The sequence below is a fragment of the Salmo salar genome, chromosome ssa15 (genome assembly GCF_905237065.1).
Source record: "Salmo salar chromosome ssa15, Ssal_v3.1, whole genome shotgun sequence".
In the NCBI taxonomy this organism is placed as follows: Eukaryota; Metazoa; Chordata; class Actinopteri; order Salmoniformes; family Salmonidae; genus Salmo; species Salmo salar.
Genome location: NC_059456.1, coordinates 5,748,647 through 5,765,934, shown reverse-complemented (window position 1 = coordinate 5,765,934; position 17,288 = coordinate 5,748,647). Strand labels below are relative to the sequence as shown.

At 47.2% G+C, this 17,288-nt stretch overlaps 1 protein-coding gene across 4 annotated transcripts in view; it reads right to left on the bottom strand.

Annotated features, from left to right (window-relative positions):
• The window catches only part of LOC106570910 (sodium-dependent phosphate transporter 2), a 99,741-nt gene extending 84,441 nt beyond the window's left edge, over nucleotides 1-15,300 (bottom strand). For 3 of the 4 annotated variants that reach the window (XM_045695389.1, XM_045695394.1, XM_045695395.1), the window contains exon 1: nucleotides 15,109-15,300. The gene's annotated coding sequence lies outside the window, so the exon portion shown is untranslated. Of the gene's footprint in view, nucleotides 1-14,961 lie in introns of all 4 variants that reach the window. The other variant, XM_045695391.1, reaches the window with a different exon arrangement.
• Nucleotides 15,301-17,288: the final 1,988 nt, after the last annotated feature.

Genomic DNA, 17,288 nt, shown 5'->3' with positions numbered 1-17,288 from the left:
AGCCTGTCAGACCCGACGCCTGACTCCTTCATCCTGTCAGACCCGACGCCTGACTCCTTCATCCTGTCAGGCCCGACGCCTGACTCCTTCAGCCTGTCAGACCCGACGCCTGACTCCTTCAGCCTGTCAGACCCGACGCCTGACTCCTTCAGCCTGTCAGACCCGACGCCTGACTCCTTCAGCCTGTCAGACCCGACGCCTGACTACTTGAGGATATCACACCTACGCCACTGGATGTGTCAATTTTAGCCAATCCAAGAGACCATTTTCTAACTGTGGTGCTGACCCGAACCGTAATGCGCTGGCTCAGACATTTTCTTTTCACATTGCCCTCTTCAGCACAGATCCAGTAACTATGGTGGATGTGTAACCAGTCCAGCTCAGTACAGCTTGGCACGGCTCGGCGCAGTACGGCACGGCTCAGCACAACTCAGCATGGCATTTACTTTACATTTTCAGCATGTGTATGTGATCCCCACGGGAATTGAACCCACAACCTTGGCATTACTAGAACAAGGACTTTCAGTGACGGCAGTAATCTAATGGCTTGGGGGTGGAGAGTGTGTTCCTTTTCATCTACACCCCCCCCCCCACCCAGGCCCTATAGATTACACCACCTGTCTCCAGGCCCTATAGATTACACCCCCTGTCTCCAGGCCCTATAGATTACACCCCGTCTCCAGCCCTATAGATTACACCACCTGTCTCCAGCCCTATAGATTACACCACCTGTCTCCAGGCCCTATAGATTACACCACCTGTCTCCAGGCCCTATAGATTACACCACCTGTCTCCAGGCCCTATAGATTACACCCCCTGTCTCCAGGCCCTATAGATTACACCACCTGTCTCCAGGCCCTATAGATTACACCCCCTGTCTCCAGGCCCTATAGATTACACCCCCTGTCTCCAGGCCCTATAGATTACACCACCTGTCTCCAGGCCCTATAGATTACACCCCTGTCTCCAGGCCCTATAGATTACACCCCCTGTCTCCAGGCCCTATAGATTACACCCCCGTCTCCAGGCCCTATAGATTACACCCCCGTCTCCAGGCCCTATAGATTACACCCCCTGTCTCCAGGCCCTATAGATTACACCCCCTGTCTCCAGGCCCTATAGATTACACCCCCTGTCTCCAGGCCCTATAGATTACACCCCTGTCTCCAGGCCCTATAGATTACACCCCCTGTCTCCAGGCCCTATAGATTACACCCCCTGTCTCCAGGCCCTATAGATTACACCCCCTGTCTCCAGGCCCTATAGATTACACCCCCTGTCTCCAGGCCCTATAGATTACACCCCCTGTCTCCAGGCCCTATAGATTACACCCCGTCTCCAGCCCTATAGATTACACCCCGTCTCCAGCCCTATAGATTACACCACCTGTCTCCAGCCCTATAGATTACACCCCCTGTCTTCAACCCTATAGATTACACCATATAACAGACGCACGTCTCCAGCGGAGCACGAAGCAAAACAGCAGATATCCGACAGCCATGCCCCGCCCAGAGGTGGAACATATCTGTGGTTTGCTCCATAGCTACAGGGTGAGAAGGAGAGGGGGGAGACCGGTCTAGAAATAGCCGTGTCACATGAGGGCGACCAGAGACCAAAAAGCCATCCAGTCTGCCTGTCCTCCTTACATGGAACCTGCTGCTGCTGCTTTACACACACACACACAGACGACACACACACACACACCCTTAAAAGGGATATTTCAGGATTTTGGCCCTTTATAAACTTCAGAGTCAGATGAACTTGTGGATACCATTTTTATGTGTCTCTGTGTGCAGTTTGAAGATAGTTCCTCACTAGTGTTAGCGCAACTGCTAACTAGCATTAGCGCAATGACTTGAAGTCTATGGTAACTGCTAGCATCCTAGTAGATAGCACCATGACTGGACATCTATTGTAACACTAGTTAGCATTGCCTTGCAAAACTACCACTAACTTCCTTTCTACTGGATGCAGAGACATTTGTTATCTGCGAGTTCATCTGACTGCCAAAATCCTGAAGTATCCCTTTAAATCCTCTGTAGCCTCTCTGAACCTGTTAGAAACACACCTGTTTAAACAGCCCAACCTCTCCCAGCTTTTGGGAAAACTTGCGAAACAGACAAAAACAGACCACACCAGGGTTTGACAAGTCAATGAGAGAAGTTCAAAATTCTTCCATAGTTTTAATATTCTCCAAATGTAAAGACACCACCTAGACTAGAGATGATGTCTTCACTAGTTTCACATGTTATTACTCCAACCTTGTGGAAGTGACAAACGTTTGTCAAAAAAAAAAAACTTTATATCGAAAAGGACTGCCTTTTTGATTTGACGGCCTGCACATGCGCAGTTTGGCGCGAGCCGAGCGGTAGGGCCGACGACGTGTTTTTACGCATGAGCTTAGCTAGCCTACGTCGCCATGGCATCAACAAGTGTGATCGGGGATTTCTATTGGAGAAGCAGTTTTAGCCCGTCTTCATACTGTACAGTCAAGGGTTCTCACACCTATCCTCCCATTCTGACCACTTCCTGGTTCACAAGGGCTAGCCTGAGCTACAAGCTACACTGGTTGGCTGCATGGCACCTTGCCCTTTGATAGGCTAGGTGGAATGTTTTGCCACATTGCTCACAACTGTTCAATGCTCTCAGATTTCGAGACTCTAGTGTAGGGCTCTCCAACCCTGTTCAATCCTCTCAGATGTCTAGACTCTAGGGCAGGGCTCTCCAACTCTGTTCAAGCCTCTCAGATCTCTAGACTCTAGGGCAGGGCTCTCCAACCCTGTTCATTCCTCTCAGATCTCTAGACTCTAGTGTAGGGCTCTCCAACCCTGTTCAATCCTCTCAGATGTCTAGACTCTAGGGCAGGGCTCTCCAACTCTGTTCAAGCCTCTCAGATCTCTAGACTCTAGGGCAGGGCTCTCCAAACCTGTTCAATCCTCTCAGATCTCTAGACTCTAGGGCAGGGCTCTCCAACCCTGTTCAATCCTCTCAGATCTCTAGACTCTAGGGCAGGGCTCTCCAACCCTGTTCAATCCTCTCAGATGTCTAGACTCTAGGGCAGGGCTCTCCAACCCTGTTCAATCCTCTCAGATCTCTAGACTCTAGGGCATGGCTCTCCAACCCTGTTCAATATTCTCAGATCTCTAGACTCTAGGGCAGGGCTCTCCAACCCTGTTCAATCCTCTCAGATCTCTAGACTCTAGGGAAGGGCTCTCCAACCCTGTTCAATCCTCTCAGATGTCTAGACTCTAGGGCAGGGCTCTCCAACCCTGTTCAATCCTCTCAGATGTCTAGACTCTAGGGCAGGGCTCTCCAACCCTGTTCCTGGAGAGCTAATGTCCTGTAGGTTCTCACTCCTACACCGTTCCTGGAGTGCTACCGTCGTGTAGGTTCTCACACCTACACCGTTCCTGGAGTGCTACCATCGTGTAGGTTCTCACTCCAACCCTGTTCCTAGAGAGCTACCATCGTGTAGGTTCTCACTCCAACCCTGTTCCTGGAGTGCTACCATCGTGTAGGTTCTCACTCTATTCCTGTTCCTGGAGAGCTACCATCGTGTAGGTTCTCACTCTAACCCTGTTCCTGGAGTGCTACCATCGTGTAGGTTCTCACTCTAACCCTGTTCCTGGAGAGCTACCATCGTGTAGGTTCTCACTCTAACCCTGTTCCTGGAGAGCTACCATCGTGTAGGTTCTCACTCTATCCCTGTTCCTGGAGAGCTACCATCGTGTAGGTTCTCACTCCAACCCTGTTCCTGGAGAGCTACCATCGTGTAGGTTCTCACTCTAACCCTGTTCCTGGAGTGCTACCATCGTGTAGGTTCTCACTCCAACCCTGTTCCTGGAGAGCTACCATCGTGTAGGTTCTCACTCTAACCCTGTTCCTGGAGTGCTACCATCGTGTAGGTTCTCACTCTAACCCTGTTCCTGGAGAGCTACCATCGTGTAGGTTCTCACTTTAACCCTGTTCCTGGAGTGCTACCATCGTGTAGGTTCTCACTCTAACCCTGTTCCTGGAGTGCTACCATCGTGTAGGTTCTCACTCTAACCCTGTTCCTGGAGAGCTACCATCGTGTAGGTTCTCACTCTAACCCTGTTCCTGGAGAGCTACCATCATGTAGGTTCTCACTCTAACCCTGTTCCTGGAGAGCTACCATCGTGTAGGTTCTTATTCTAACCCTGTTCCTGGAGTGCTACCATCGTGTAGGTTCTCACTCTATCCCTGTTCCTGGAGTGCTACCATCGTGTAGGTTCTCGCTCTATTCCTGTTCCTGGAGTGCTACCATCGTGTAGGTTCTCACTCTAACCCTGTTCCTGGAGTGCTACCATCGTGTAGGTTCTCACTCTAACCCTGTTCCTGGAGTGCTACCATCATGTAGGTTCTCACTCTATCCTCTGTTCCTGGAGTGCTACCATCGTGTAGGTTCTCATTCTAACCCTGTTCCTGGAGAGCTACCATCGTGTAGGTTCTCACTCCAACCCTGTTCCTGGAGTGCTACCATCATGTAGGTTCTCACTCTAACCCTGTTCCTGGAGTGCTACCATCATGTAGGTTCTCACTCTATCCTCTGTTCCTGGAGTGCTACCATCGTGTAGGTTCTTATTCTAACCCTGTTCCTGGAGAGCTACCATCGTGTAGGTTCTCACTCCAACCCTGTTCCTGGAGTGCTACCATCATGTAGGTTCTCACTCTAACCCTGTTCCTGGAGTGCTACCATCGTGTAGGTTCTCACTCCAACCCTAATCTAGCACATCTGATTCTAATAATTAGCTGGTTGATAAGATGAATCAGGTTAGTTACAACTGGGGTTGGAGTGAAAACATACAGGATGGTATCTCTCCAGGAACAAGGTTGGAGCGAAAACATACAGGATGGTAGCTCTCCAGGAACAGGGTTGGAGTGAAGACCTACAGGACTCCAGGAACAGGGTTGGAGTGAAAACCTACAGGAGGGTCTCTCTCCAGGAACAGGGTTGGAGAGAAGACCTACAGGACTCCAGGAACAGGGTTGGAGTTAAAACCTACAGGACGGTAGCTCTCCAGGAACAGGGTTGGAGTGAAAACCTACAGGACGGTAGCTCTCCAGGAACAGGGTTGGAAAGCCTTGCTCTAAAGGGTAGGGTTTACGGTTTGGGCTTATTTCTGGAACAGGTACGTAGCAACCTCCATCTTTCCCCAGCAATCTTCTCTCTCTGCTCCTAAATGGCCAAAAGCAGCAACATAACTCAATACCAAACTAACAATTCCGGCAGACTGTGTGACTCAGTGTAAACCCATCCAGTGGGTTGGAGGGTAAGGCTAAGGCCGAGGAGGGTCGGATCAGTCCGTAGCTACAATCACAGTAGCTCATAGTTTGTTGGTAAGCTAAGCCCCATAGTCATTAGCATAGTTTACAGCAGGGCATGAGAACAGAGAGACGCTGTGTGTCACAATGCTTTGATACGCATTCTACCAGGAAGGAACACAGAATCAGGGCTAATGACAACCTGGCCACGGGTAACTGGGCCAAGACTAGAACAAGCTGAAGACCCTGAGCCAAAACTAGAGCAGAGTGACAGCAAAAGCAGCTTTAGAAAGTCCAGGCCAAAACCAGAACAGAACACTGGTATAGTCCTACAGGTAACTAACTGGGTCAAACAGACATTTGCCGAACAAGCTCTATTTCAGTGACCTCTGGTACATTCTAATGCCTTGATTCCACCAGTAAAATACAGTTAGTTAAATGAATTAATACTTGAACTACTTTACCTCGAGGATTTGTAAAAAAAATAAAAAATTAAAAAAAATATTTTTTTAAAAGAGCTGTGGTATGACTGAACATGTATGAATTCAATGTGTTGTAAGTCATTCCGGATATTGTCTAGGCCAGTGGTTCCCAACCTTTTTCGGTTACTGTACCACCAACTAAATGTTGCTCTGCCCGGAGGACCCACTCATGTACATTTTACCAGTAGGCCTATGGTCTCATGAGTCTTCTAAAGTACCCCCTGTGGATAGGCCAAGTACCCTCAGGGGTCCCAGCACCCCCTGTGGGTAGGCCAAGTACCCTCAGGGGTCCCAGCACCCCCTGTGGGTTGGCCAAGTACCCTCAGGGGTCCCAGCACTCCCTGTGGTTAGGCCAAGTACCCTCAGGGGTCCCAGCACTCCCTGTGGTTAGGCCAAGTACCCTCAGGGGTCCCAGTACACCTGGTTGGGAACCACTGGTCGAGGCATATATGACCAGGAATATTTTCCATGTAAAATAACCTTTACTGCAAGATATCAATTGCCATGATGTTTGTTCTTCAAATGTTATTGTCTCAGCTGCTGTGGACACTTTGGGTAAAAGAAAGCAATGTGTCATTTTGTAACTCAGGTGAAATCTCTCTAACAGTTTGACCTGTCAATCAACCACTAGTAGGTGGGACTGTCAGGGAAGGGGGCAGGATGTTTGAGAGTCGGCAGGGTTAAAACGTAACCTTTGTTTAACTAGGCAAGTCAGTTAAGAACACATTCTTATTTACAGTGACAGCCTACCAGGGAACAGTGGGTTAACTGCCTTGTTCAGGGGCAGAACAACTGATTTTGTTTTTTACCTTGTCAGCTCAGGGATTCAATCTAGCAACCTTTCGGTTACTGGCTCAACGCTCTAACCGCTAGGCTACCTGCCGCCACAAGAATGACTGAAGAATGAAGTAGGTATTAAACATGGGCTTTAATAAACAGAAAGCAGTAGTTGATTACTCCATTGTCGAAACGTTAAATCAAATCAGTAAGCCTATATAAATATCTTTAATACCATATAGGTATTATGACATTAGCCTTTATATTTTACACCAAAATGAATCTCTCTTCACCTACCTATCGTTTCCTGTAGTGAGGATTTAACATCGAATGTTTTCATAATTTATTTGCAGATAAAAAATAAATAAAATTGCCAAAAAGCAGTAGTAGCCAACCAGTACGCAAATTAGAGAGCCAAATGAACGGCTCTTTGACAGATGCGATGACATTCCGTTCACCTATAAGATCTGTTCAAAATGAGCCGTTCGTTGGCGAACAACCCAACAAAACGTCTCCTGAACCTGTGTTTACCAAAGACCTTATTTTCGTCTTTTATATTTAAAAAACGTTTTTAAAAATCCCCATAGACTTTGACCAACGAGCCAAGGCCGAGCTGGTGCCTAAAAAAAAGAGGCCGTTACTATTGCTCTCTATGAGCAGCAGAAAGACAACGAGTAGGGGGCCTGTACATTGCAATAAACTCTTTTGAACTATTAACAGAAAATATTTACAAAATACTACATAGAAGAGTAGGTCAGATAGATCGGGACGCACAACTGCACCGCGTTTCGACTTGCAAGCGCCATGCACTACCAACTGAGCTACAGAGGACCATTTTATTGATATAAAAAAGTAAGTCAAGCCATTGTCTACAGGGAAGATACAAGCAGGATATAATTTTGCAGCTAACACAACATTACAGTTGCAACATAAATTCAGACAAAGAAAATGGCTCAACATAATAATAAATAAAAATAAAAACGTATAAATACACTAGATGACTGACAGGGGGCGCTGTGTTGAAGCCACCGCACCTCCATCTTGGTACTCCCCCCCACCGTTCTAAAAAAAAATATTCTATAGAAATTAATTTATTAACGCCTGCATTCATTTTGCCACATTTATTATATTACAGAGACTTTAATGCGTACTTTTAAATTATATTAGCTAAACAAAATATATAAAGTTTATAAAACTTTTTCCTTAAAATATCACTACAACAATAGAAATGCATGTAATTTTGTCTTTGAAACATTTAACTGAAATGCTGTATATTATAATAATAATTATAATAATAATGTGCCAATATGGCCGCCAGTGGCTTCAAAGCCTATCGAACCTCTAAATACGGAGGCACACAATTAAAATGGCAGACAGAACTTAATTTAGCCAACGAAAATGTCTCAGCAGAATGAAACAAAAACACGTTTAGCATATTTAAAGAACTGGTTAAGAATAATAAATAGACATGCAATAATAATAATAATACAAAATGATTATATAAAAAAGAAAAGTTCCAAAATTGCATCCTACTTGAATAGTGAGTTGCCTGCATATGGCCTTGCCAACGGTCTTCTCATTTCTGTCCACGACAAAATAAAAACGGAGGGCATTCTCCTTGTAGGCTTTTCACATACAGGACATATTCTCTAACTTTTGTTTTAACTTCAGTGGAAAAGGCCTTCGTCTTTGCAATCAATGCTGGCCTAGGCCAAGGCTCCTCTCTCCCCCCCTCTCAGCAGCAGCATGCACAGAAGGCAGCACACAACGAGTGAGAGAATGGTGCTGAAGTGTGAATTCAGGGTGTATGATGGGCAGCCCCGGACAATTTATTTATCAGCTTTTAATTTAAAATCAGCCCCCCCAAAAAAAATCTGCCAAAAAACGGCATTTACAGGCCAACGGAAACCCTGGCATGTGTGTGTGTGTGTGTGTGTGTGTGTGTGTCTAAGAGAGAGTACGGTAGTAAACAGAGAAGTTAATCTACTATCTTATCATAATGCCTGTCATATCTTCATTCATTATGACTCCTCATAGAGGAAAACCAGCCGAGCTTTGTATTGTTCTGCACTATCCTCTCCCACAGTCATTACAATGGGAAAGTAGGCCCTACTCCGACACAAGGATGTCAGCATCCTAAATAACACTCTATTCCTTGCATACTAGCACACTCCTTTTGCCAGCGCCCATAGGGCTCTGTAGGGAATAGAGTGCCATTTAAGACACAGCCTTTATAGTAATACTGAGTAACGCTAGAACACACCATGTCAGGACTTTGAAACCTCTCTCTCCTATAGTATCACTCCCTCTCTCCCCTTCTCTCTCCCCATAGTAACATTCCCTCTCTCCCCTTCTCTCTCCCCATAGTAACATTCCCTCTCTCCCCATAGTAACATTCCCTCTCTCCCCATAGTAACATTCCCTCTCTCCCCATAGTAACATTCCCTCTCTCCCCATAGTAACATTCCCTCTCTCCCCTTCTCTCTCCCCATAGTAACATTCCCTCTCTCCCCTTCTCTCTCCCCATAGTAACATTCCCTCTCTCCCCTTCTCTCTCCCCATAGTAACATTCCCTCTCTCCCCATAGTAACATTCCCTCTCTCCCCATAGTAACATTCCCTCTCTCCCCATAGTAACATTCCCTCTCTCCCCTTCTCTCTCCCCATAGTAACATTCCCTCTCTCCCCTTCTCTCTCCCCATAGTAACATTCCCTCTCTCCCCTTCTCTCTCCCCATAGTAACATTCCCTCTCTCCTTTTCTCTCCCCATAGTAACATTCCCTCTCTCCCCTTCTCTCTCCCCATAGTAACATTCCCTCTCTCCCTTCTCTCTCCCCATAGTAACATTCCCTCTCTCCCCTTCTCTCTCCCCATAGTAACATTCCCTCTCTCCCCTTCTCTCTCCCCATAGTAACATTCCCTCTCTCCCCTTCTCTCTCCCCATAGTAACATTCCCTCTCTCCCCTTCTCTCTCCCCATAGTAACATTCCCTCTCTCCCCATAGTAACATTCCCTCTCTCCCCATAGTAACATTCCCTCTCTCCCCTTCTCTCTCACCATAGTAACATTCCCTCTCTCCCCTTCTCTCTCCCCATAGTAACATTCCCTCTCTCCCCCATAGTAACATTCCCTCTCTCCCCTTCTCTCTCCCCATAGTAACATTCCCTCTCTCCCCATAGTAACATTCCCCTCTCTCCCCATAGTAACATTCCCCCTCTCCCCTTCTCTCTCCCCATAGTAACATTCCCCCTCTCCCCTTCTCTCTCCCCATAGTAACATTCCCTCTCTCCCCATAGTAACATTCCCCCTCTCCCCTTCTCTCTCCCCATAGTAACATTCCCTCTCCCCCCATAGTAACATTCCCTCTCTCCCCATAGTAACATTCCCCCTCTCCCCATAGTAACATTCCCTCTCTCACCATAGTAACATTCCCCCTCTCCCCTTCCCTCTCCCCATAGTAACATTCCCTCTCTCCCCATAGTAACATTCCCTCTCTCCCCCATAGTAACATTCCCCCTCTCCCCTTCTCTCTCCCCATAGTAACATTCCCTCTCTCCCCTTCTCTCTCCCCATAGTAACATTCCCCTCTCTCCCCTTCTCTCTCCCCATAGTAACATTCCCTCTCTCCCCATAGTAACATTCCCTCTCTCCCCCATAGTAACATTCCCTCTCTCCCCTTCTCTCTCCCCATAGTAACATTCCCTCTCTCCCCTTCTCTCTCCCCATAGTAACATTCCCTCTCTCCCCTTCTCTCTCCCCATAGTAACATTCCCTCTCTCCCCTTCTCTCTCCCCCATAGTAACATTCCCTCTCTCCCCTTCTCTCTCTCCCCATAGTAACATTCCCTCTCTCCCCCATAGTAACATTCCCCCTCTCCCCTTCTCTCTCCCCATAGTAACATTCCCTCTCTCCCCCATAGTAACATTCCCTCTCTCCCCTTCTCTCTCCCCATAGTAACATTCCCTCTCTCCCCTTCTCTCTCCCCATAGTAACATTCCCTCTCTCCCCTTCTCTCTCCCCATAGTAACATTCCCTCTCTCCCCTTCTCTCTCCCCATAGTAACATTCCCTCTCTCCCCATAGTAACATTCCCCCCCTCTCCTTCTCTCTCCCCATAGTAACATTCCCTCTCTCCCCATAGTAACATTCCCTCTCTCCCCATAGTAACATTCCCTCTCTCCCCATAGTAACATTCCCTCTCTCCCCATAGTAACATTCCCTCTCTCCCCATAGTAACATTCCCCCTCTCCCCTTCTCTCTCCCCATAGTAACATTCCCTCTCTCCCCATAGTAACATTCCCTCTCTCCCCATAGTAACATTCCCCCTCTCCCCATAGTAACATTCCCTCTCTCACCATAGTAACATTCCCCCTCTCCCCTTCCCTCTCCCCATAGTAACATTCCCTCTCTCCCCATAGTAACATTCCCTCTCTCCCCATAGTAACATTCCCCCTCTCCCCTTCTCTCTCCCCATAGTAACATTCCCCTCTCTCCCTTCTCTCTCCCCATTGTAACATTCCCTCTCTCCCCATAGTAACATTCCCTCTCTCCCCTTCTCTCTCCCCATAGTAACATTCCCTCTCTCCCCATAGTAACATTCCCCCTCTCCCCTTCTCTCTCCCCATAGTAACATTCCCTCTCTCCCCATAGTAACATTCCCTCTCTCCCCATAGTAACATTCCCTCTCTCCCCATAGTAACATTCCCTCTCTCCCCTTCTCTCTCCCCATAGTAACATTCCCTCTCTCCCCATAGTAACATTCCCTCTCTCCCCATAGTAACATTACCCCTCTCCCCTTCTCTCTCCCCATAGTAACATTCCCTCTCTCCCCATAGTAACATTCCCTCTCTCCCCATAGTAACATTCCCTCTCTCCCTTCTCTCTCCCCATAGTAACATTCCCTCTCTCCCCTTCTCTCTCCCCATAGTAACATTCCCCCTCTCCCCTTCCCTCTCCCCATAGTAACATTCCCTCTCTCCCCATAGTAACATTCCCTCTCTCCCCATAGTAACATTCCCCCTCTCCCCTTCTCTCTCCCCATAGTAACATTCCCTCTCTCCCCCATAGTAACATTCCCTCTCTCCCCATAGTAACATTCCCTCTCTCCCCATAGTAACATTCCCTCTCTCCCCATAGTAACATTCCCCTCTCTCCCCATAGTAACATTCCCTCTCTCCCCATAGTAACATTCCCTCTCTCCCCATAGTAACATTCCCTCTCTCCCCTTCTCTCTCCCCATAGTAACATTCCCTCTCTCCCCTTCTCTCTCCCCATAGTAACATTCCCTCTCCCCCATAGTAACATTCCCTCTCTCCCCTTCTCTCTCACCATAGTAACATTCCCTCTCTCCCCTTCTCTCTCCCCATAGTAACATTCCCTCTCCCCCTTCTCTCTCCCCATAGTAACATTCCCTCTCTCCCCTTCTCTCTCCCCATAGTAACATTCCCTCTCTCCCCTTCTCTCTCCCCATAGTAACATTCCCTCTCTCCCCATAGTAACATTCCCTCTCTCCCCATAGTAACATTCCCTCTCTCCCCATAGTAACATTCCCTCTCCCCTTCTCTCTCCCCCATAGTAACATTCCCTCTCTCCCCATAGTAACATTCCCTCTCTCCCCCATAGTAACATTCCCTCTCTCCCCATAGTAACATTCCCTCTCTCCCCATAGTAACATTCCCTCTCTCCCCATAGTAACATTCCCTCTCTCCCCATAGTAACATTCCCTCTCCCCCTTCTCTCTCCCCATAGTAACATTCCCTCTCTCCCCTTCTCTCTCCCCATAGTAACATTCCCTCTCTCCCCTTCTCTCTCCCCATAGTAACATTCCCTCTCTCCCCTTCTCTCTCCCCATAGTAACATTCCCTCTCTCCCCATAGTAACATTCCCTCTCTCCCCATAGTAACATTCCCTCTCTCCCCTTCTCTCTCCCCATAGTAACATTCCCTCTCTCCCCATAGTAACATTCCCTCTCTCCCCTTCTCTCTCCCCATAGTAACATTCCCTCTCTCCCCTTCTCTCTCCCCATAGTAACATTCCCTCTCTCCCCTTCTCTCTCCCCCATAGTAACATTCCCTCTCTCCCCTTCTCTCTCCCCATAGTAACATTCCCTCTCTCCCCTTCTCTCTCCCCATAGTAACATTCCCTCTCTCCCCATAGTAACATTCCCTCTCTCCCCATAGTAACATTCCCTCTCTCCCCTTCTCTCTCCCCATAGTAACATTCCCTCTCTCCCCTTCTCTCTCCCCATAGTAACATTCCCTCTCTCCCCTTCTCTCTCCCCCATAGTAACATTCCCTCTCTCCCCATAGTAACATTCCCTCTCTCCCCATAGTAACATTCCCTCTCTCCCCTTCTCTCTCCCCATAGTAACATTCCCTCTCTCCCCTTCTCTCTCCCCATAGTAACATTCCCTCTCTCCCCATAGTAACATTCCCTCTCTCCCCATAGTAACATTCCCTCTCTCCCCTTCTCTCTCCCCATAGTAACATTCCCTCTCTCCCCTTCTCTCTCCCCATAGTAACATTCCCTCTCTCCCCTTCTCTCTCCCCATAGTAACATTCCCTCTCTCCCCCTTCTCTCTCCCCATAGTAACATTCCCTCTCTCCCCTTCTCTCTCCCCATAGTAACATTCCCTCTCTCCCCTTCTCTCTCCCCATAGTAACATTCCCTCTCTCCCCTTCTCTCTCCCCATAGTAACATTCCCTCTCTCCCCTTCTCTCTCCCCATAGTAACATTCCCTCTCTCCCCTTCTCTCTCCCCATAGTAACATTCCCTCTCTCCCCTTCTCTCTCCCCATAGTAACATTCCCTCTCTCCCCTTCTCTCTCCCCCATTGTAACATTCCCTCTCTCCCCTTCTCTCTCCCCATAGTAACATTCCCTCTCTCCCCTTCTCTCTCCCCATAGTAACATTCCCTCTCTCCCCTTCTCTCTCCCCATAGTAACATTCCCAGTTGAACTGTTAACTAGGTCGTGTTATTGCTACCTACATCACTGTCTGCATATGTCTATATCCCGACCATCAATTTTTATTTCAATGTCAATTTGAGGGGCTTTATTGGAATGGGAAACATATGTTTACAATGGATCTCTATCAATGAACTCCCTAACTCTCAGAATTGTTTTATTTAACTAGGCAAGTCAGTTAAAAACAAATGACGGCCTACCGGGGAACAAACAGTAACTGCCTTGTTCTGGAGCATAACAACAGATGCTTTCTTTTTTACCTTGTCAGCTCTGGGATTCGAACCTGCAACCTTTCGGTTACTGGCCCAACGCTCTAACCACTAGGCTACCTGCCACCCCAGATGCAAACAAAGGCTGATAACAACCACTCAATCGGGGGTGAATTAAAAAAGAGAGAACCTAGGGGAAGTAGTCTGTACAATAGAATATACAATAAGGACCCCAGTGGCCCTGCAGAGATAGAGATCCAGTGACAAGGTGTGTACCTCGCGGCGGTGGCATCAAATGATGGCACAGGCGGAGAGACAGGCCAGCTGGTGGCAGTGATGAGGCATTAACCACATTTGGAGATAGGCTATTGCAGCGTTCCCCAAACTCGGTCCTCAGGACCACGAGGGGTGCACGTTTACGTTGTCCTAGCACTACACAGCTGATTCAAATCGAAATAAAATGTTATCCGTAACATACAGGCGTTTAGCAGATGTTATTGCAGGTGTAGCAAAATGTTTGTGTTTCTACCTCCAACAGTGCAGTAATATCTAACAAGTTCACAACATATACACAATATACACAAATCTAAGTAAAGGAATGGAATTAAGACTATATAACTATATGGACGAGCAACGTCAGCTAATCAACTATCAAGCTTTGATGATTTGAATGAGCTGTGTATAGAACCTAAACGTGCATGTGGTTTGGGCTCCTGGGGGCCGAGGTTGGGAAACGCTGGGCTGTCGCCTCTCCGAGGAGTCCAGTGCGCAGGCCCGGTCCACCGTCGCCACATAAACGCTGAAAGCTCATTTCGACAACAGATCACCTCCACTCTGGAAATCTGGGCTACTCGCACACCCGGGCCGTACCCGACCAGTCCATGACTAGGCAACTATCAAATGTCCCCGGTCGCCATTTGTGTATTGTTTAGTAAAGGTAGTTTAGAGAACAGGATATTAGTAGCAGGCAGCAGCCGATATCCATCCGGCTGAGAAAGAGAGGGAATGAGACTAGTAGACTATGACAACCAAACACGTGTTATAACCATTTACCGACTAGACTTAATTATCATTAGGACTGGCTTTATTATAGTCAACATAACTCACCCTGGTCGCAACAACGTCGTTTCTACCAATCTATCATTTGTTTCGTTCCGTGTCTTCGGGAGTAGCCTAGTTAAGGCTATATGGGCAACATTGTGCCCAATAATGGTATGATTATTCATTTAGCTAAATGTTGACACTCACCAGGCCTGTTTTTGTCCCGCGTTATGGAAGACATCGCCCTGTAGGTTCTACCACCATGTGGATGGATATGATTCACAGAATTTGCTCTTAGCAGAAAACCAACACGATAAAAATCGGGGACACACACACACAGAGCAACATACTTACAAGAGCGAAATACGACACCAGTTCTTATTCCCCCGACCGCTGAAACGTTCTCCTTTTCCCAGAACCAAACGTCTAGCTGTCGTCGAAAACGTCCAGATTCCGACACACTCTGTCTCTCAGCTCTGTGTGTCCCCCTGCGCTACACGTGTGTCATGATCAACATTAGCGTGACCAGAATAGTGGACTCGGCGGGTTGCCATCAAAATAAAAGTCCCCCGTTGAAACTGATGCAAATGATGAAAATAGTGGAATCATGCCACAATTGGACTAGATAAGCAAGGTTGTTAAATAAATTCAACAAAAGACAATGATTAGTTAATTTGACATTTTGTTGTTGTTGTTGAAATCGCACATTTCAATATTCCATTTGGGGCCTACCATTCAATGGACCCAAGATCCATAGGTAAGGCTATACATCGCAATATAAGCAGGCTATGCCACCATTGCAATCCTGAAGTCTGTACATCCACAGTACGATTTCAACAGATTTTTACTTGTATGTGTCAAATTATTGTCTTTTATTGAATTTGTATAACAATACTCCAACCTCGTTTAGCATTATATGTGGTTCTAAGATTAACTTAGCCTTAAGATCCTTTTGGGAAACCGGGTCCAGCTCTCAGGGGCGGGCCCTGGTATTTCTAACACACAGGACCGTTTTATTTCCTTAAGGCCCCCCACACTGGCCCATTTCTTTCCTCCAGGCCCCCACACTGGCCCATTTCTTTCCTCCAGGCCCCCACACTGGCCCATTTCCTTCCTCCAGGCCCCCACACTGGCCCATTTCTTTCCTCCAGGCCCCCACACTGGCCCATTTCCTTCCTCCAGGCCCCCACACTGGCCCATTTCTTTCCTCCAGGCCCCCACACTGGCCCATTTCCTTCCTCCAGGCCCCCAACACTGGCCCATTTCTTTCCTCCAGGCCCCCAACACTGGCCCATTTCTTTCCTCCAGGCCCTCAACACTGGCCCATTTCTTTCCTCCAGGCCCCCCACACTGGCCCGTTTCTTTTCCAAGTTCCCAGTTGTTTTGAATGTGACTATAGACTCATAGAAAATATGTTACGTTACCGCCCAATCAACAACAGTGAGAAGAGGGGGCGGACTTTAAACCAAACCCACTGTATTCATTTCAACGTGAAAAGATTTTTCTCCTCTGTGACTGAATGGTGTAGCCTAAATACATCATCACCACCACTCCCAGTGTCTGTTAAAAGTTATACTGTACTTTTCCTAAAACACTATCTTTCAGGATCTTAGTTCTTGACTGAGTGCAGGGCACCATTTACTATATACTTATAACATCTCTGGCTCCTCTACCGAAACTACGATTCATATAAAATATAGAATTGGCCATATAATATCCATTCCCCCAGGAGAGGCTACAGTGCATAGTTACTCATTAAATCAGGGAAACAATGGTTTCCCAGCTGAAGTAATAACAATGTCCATCCAGTTACACACACTAGCTGCGTCATTTCTTTAACTTATTTCTTTATTTTTATTTCACCTTTATTTAACCAGGTAGGCTAGTTGAGGAGAAGTTCTCATTTACAACTGGCCAAGATAAAGCAAAGCAGTTCGACAACATACAACAACACAGAGTTACACATGGAATAAACAAGCGTACAGTTAATAACACAATAGAAAAAAAATTAAGTCTATATACAGTGTGTGCAAATGGCGTGAGGAGGTAAGGCAATAAATAGGCCATAGTAGCAAAGTAATTACAATTTAGCAGATTAACACTGGAGTGATAGATGAGCAGATGATGATGAGCAGATGATGGTGTGTAAGTAGTGATACTGGTGTGCAAAAAGAGCAGCAAAGTAAATTAAAAAAATATCAGGAATGAGGTAGGTAGATTGGGTGGGCTATTTACAGATGGACTATGTACAGCTGCAGCGATCGGTTAGCTGCTCAGATAGCTGATGTTTAAAGTTAGTGAGGGAAATATAAGTCTCCAGCTTCAGCGATTTTTGCAATTCGTTCCAGTCACTGGCAGCAGAGAACTGGAAGGAAAGGCGGCCAAAGGAGGTGTTGGCTTTGGGGATGACCAGTGAGATATACCTGCTGGCGCGCGTGCTACGGGTGGGTGTTGTTATCGTGACCAGTGAGCTGAGATAAGGCGGAGCTTTACCTAGCATAGACTTATAGATGACCTGGAGCCAGTGGGTCTGG